The sequence below is a fragment of the Cynocephalus volans genome, chromosome 4 (genome assembly GCF_027409185.1).
Source record: "Cynocephalus volans isolate mCynVol1 chromosome 4, mCynVol1.pri, whole genome shotgun sequence".
NCBI lineage: Eukaryota > Metazoa > Chordata > Mammalia > Dermoptera > Cynocephalidae > Cynocephalus > Cynocephalus volans.
The window spans coordinates 152,864,475-152,868,550 of NC_084463.1; the positions used below are offsets into that span (position 1 = coordinate 152,864,475).

General features: G+C 41.9%; 1 pseudogene; it reads right to left on the bottom strand.

Moving 5' to 3' along the window:
* Positions 1-563: 563 nt before the first annotated feature.
* LOC134376603 (olfactory receptor 5AP2-like) lies at positions 564-1,547 on the bottom strand (annotated as a pseudogene).
* Between the last annotated feature and the right edge of the window lie 2,529 nt (positions 1,548-4,076).

Below are 4,076 nucleotides of genomic sequence, written 5' to 3' on the forward strand. Positions count from 1 at the left end.
CAACATTAAAAACATTTCGGAAAATTTTTGAGAAAAATCGAAAAACATTTTTCCATTGTACTACCATTCTAATACCACCATTGCTTACATTGTTGTGTTTTTCCACTACTCATTTTTGTTACATCATTGCAATTGCACTCTAGATGTTCTACTGTTTCCCACATTATTACATAGTCTTCAAAAGTGTAATTTTTTTTTTTTTTTTTTTTTGGTGGCTGGCTGGTATGGGGATCTGAGCCCTTGACCTTGTCCATAGCATAGTTCTTAATGGTTGCATCATAATCCATCTAGGGGATAAATCATTTAATCCTGTTTCTTTTTTGAACATTTAGGTTGTTTCCAAGTTTTTGTTTCCAAACACGATGCTGTGAAAGACCTATTTGTATAGTAAAATTTCATGTATTTGGAATAATTTTCTCAAGGTCCATCTGGAGAAATGCTTTTTAATAATCCAGAAGTCTCATGCTGAAGCCAACTCAGTTCAGGTTAGGGCTCTGCATTAGTTTAAGAGCATGTGTTCCAATCCAATGTCCAACCTTGAATTAGGTCTTCAAATTCAGCTTCTATGTCTTCTTCATTCCAACAAACAACCTTGAAGGGCTCAGCAGGGGAAGATGTTGACCCAGAGATTCCTTCAGCTCCTTGTTGCAAAGGCCATAGATGAAGGGGTTGAGCATGGGAGTTATGAAGGTGTAGAAGACAGACACTACTTGGCCATTGGTATCATTAGTGGATCCATGGGGCTGGACATAGGTGGAAACCACGGTGCCATAGAAAATGGCAATGGCCAGGAAATAGGAGGCACAAGTGGAGAGGGCCTTCTCCCGCCCAGCTGCTGAGTGCATCCTCCCAATGGACACCAAGACCAAGCTGTAGGAGGTGAGAATGACTGCGGCAGGTAGAAGGGTAACCAGAGCAGAGAAGATATAGAGGACTACTCCTGCTGTGGCTGTGTTGGCACAGGCCAGGTGGAGAAGGGGTGGGATGTCACAAAAGTAGTGTGTTACCTAGTTGGGCCCACAAAAAGGCAGGGCAAAAACATTCCCAGTCTGGATAGCAGAGTTGGCTCCACTGAAGGCATAGGAAGTAGCCACCAGCTGGAGACAGGTCTCCTTGGTCATGATAGAGCCATAATGGAGGTGTTGGCAGATGGCCATGAAGTGGTCGTAGGCCATGGAGGCCAGCAGGAAGCTCTCAGCTGTCACATTTACCACAAAGGAGGTCAGTTGAACCACACAGCCTTTGAAAAAGATGGACTTGTCAGAGGCCAGAAAGTTGATCAAGAGCTTGGGTGTGACTACAGAAGAGAAACAAATATCAAGAAAAGAGAAGACACTGAGGAAGAAATACCTGGGCCTATGGAGACGGGAGTCTGTGAAGATGAGTGCCATCATTCCCAGGTTTCCTACCACTGTCATGACATAGATGAGCAGGAAGCCTCCAAAAAGAAGCTCCTGGAGGTCTGGGTAATTGGAGAATCCCAGCAAGATGAACTCAGTAACTGGGGTATAGTTGCCATTGGCAAGGGCAAGTTCTCCAAGGGTCATCTGCAGAGGTGACAATTGACAGTCACTCAAACAGTATTACTTCAGCATGTCCACCCCTGTGCAAGGTACAATGAGGGAGAACACCAAGCAAGTATAAAGCTTCTTTTACAAGAAGCCTTTGTGATGTCTGTCGCATGTCATAGCGGGAAGCACATGGGCTGTGGAGCCAAATAGACCTGAGTCCTAACTATGACTGTAGCACTTTTAGTTGTGTATCCTTGGATAAGCTATACCTATGGACCTTAGTTTCTTTATCTATGAAGTGAAGAAAATATGCCTACTTCTCTGGGTTGCCTTGTGCCTTAAATGAAAAAACGAATGTAAAATATCTTAATGTCTGGGACATGGTAGTTGATCAATAAAATGTGAGGCCTCTTCCCTGATCTCTGGTGCTTCTATCTATACAATATGTTTATTTGACACTTATTTCATTCTGTTTTTATTTTTTAAATCAAGATATTATTCACATACCATAAAATTCACCATTTTAAATTGTACAATTCAGTGGTGGTTAGTATATTCACAAGGTTGTGCAATCATCCCCATGATTTCATTTCAGAACACTTCCATCACCCCAAAAAGAAAACCTCATACCCATTAGTAGTCAGTCTGCATTTTCCCCTTCCCATAGCCTCTGGAAACTATTCTGGACATCCCATATAAATGGATTCACACAAATATGTGACCTTTTGTGTCTGGCTTCTTTCACTTACCTGAATGTTTTCAAGGTTCATTCATGTTGTAGTGTGTATCAATATTTAAACATTCCACAGGAATTCCCCTTCTCCATATCATAACCATCTTGTCCTCTGCAAGTCTATTGAGTTGAATATCATCTGGGGGACCATCAGCTTGAAATTGGTGTTTTAGTGCTTGCTTAACTGTTCTTTCAGAGGTGAATCCATGGGAGGACTGGAAAAGCCTGGAGGGTCTGGGCTACATCCTTAAAATCAATCCTAGGAAACAATCAGTCCTCACCAACATTTTCATCCATGTCAAACAGGTTTATGATGAGGACAAGGAGGAAATGTGATGTCACCTATGCAGAAGAACTTAGAACAGCCTTATCTTTATTCCTACCTGTTGTAACTGGTACAGGGTATGGCAGAAAGAGCACTGGGCTGACAGGATGGAGACCTGCTTCCTAGTTCCAGCTCTGTTACCTTGGGCAGTTCTCCTCTCTCTGGGCCTCTGATTCCTCATCAGGCAAGTCAAGGTTTGGTATGGAAGATCTCTGAGGTCACACCTGGTCCCAGCAGTATGCAGTGAGAGCATCTTCCCTGAGCTTCCTGCCTGGATATGGATCTTTGTGCCAGTGTGCCCCAGGAAACACAAGAAGAATCCACATGAACTTGTCTGGAAAAAAGGAAACTTTATACCTGATTATAATGGATAATTTGAGAAGGCCCTGTCCAGCTCACAAGGATCTGTTTAAGTAACTCGGCCACTCACAGCAGTGATCCCTAGCAAATACTTTGTACATGAAATGCTAAGTTCTGAGAAATGTTGCTAACATAAATAAACAGATGGGGATATAAGGAGTTTTGTTATAGTAACTTCATCCAATTCACTGAACATTTTTTTTTTTTTTGGTTATGCCAAGAATCACATAGTGATGTGTCATCAAAAACAATTTTTAATACTCTGTCATCTGTTAATTTGAAAAGGTCCTCCATTTTATTGAAAGATTTCCATCTGACTTAGAATTTTATGCTTTTGTATTAAAGTCATTTACTTTTTCAACACCTATGTATCAAATTAAATCTTTGTGTGGTATCCTGGAAGTTTTCGTATACTGGTGAAATGCCTCCTAGGAAGATTCAGGATGGGTTCAAAAGCATGTGTTTCTTTTCAAAAGGGGGAGAAGGGAAATTGTAGAGGGGGAGATGAGGAAGGAGTACAGCATTTCCATCACAGACACATTCTTAAGGACATTGGTTTTAGGAAAGGGTAGGTATGGACAACAAGGTTCTGGAAACTGGTTCCCTTTGAAATGGTTTTGTCTGTAAATCCTCTAAGAGTCTTCACGTACCCTCAGGGATTCACAACCCCAGTTTAAAGACTGTGGCCATAAAAGGACAGGTGAGCTCCCGAAACTTCCAGAACCCTCCTTCTGCCTTATTTCCTCTCCTTCTTCCTGGAACTGGGATTGTAATGATGAGACTGAAGGAGAATTCACTAGAACACTTCATGCCCTTCACAGACCAATCTTCTACTTATTGTAAAGGTCAGAATATGCTACCCCGAAAGTCAAGGTCCTGGTGGTGCAGCAGAATCCTATCCTGTGATTCAGTTTTGAAATTTCATGTAGCAGACTCAGCTCCCCGCCATGCCTGAACTCCAGTGTCTCCAGCCCCATGGCCATGTGTCCTTCATGTTTACTCTTTCTTTTCTAACTTTATTAGGGTTTAGTTCTGTTTGAATCCAAATGTCCACAAGCTTCTGATCTACAACAAATATCATTGCTTTCATTTTTCTGTGATAGAATGGCAGCCCAATCCCGTAGACACACACGTGCACAAAGTCATA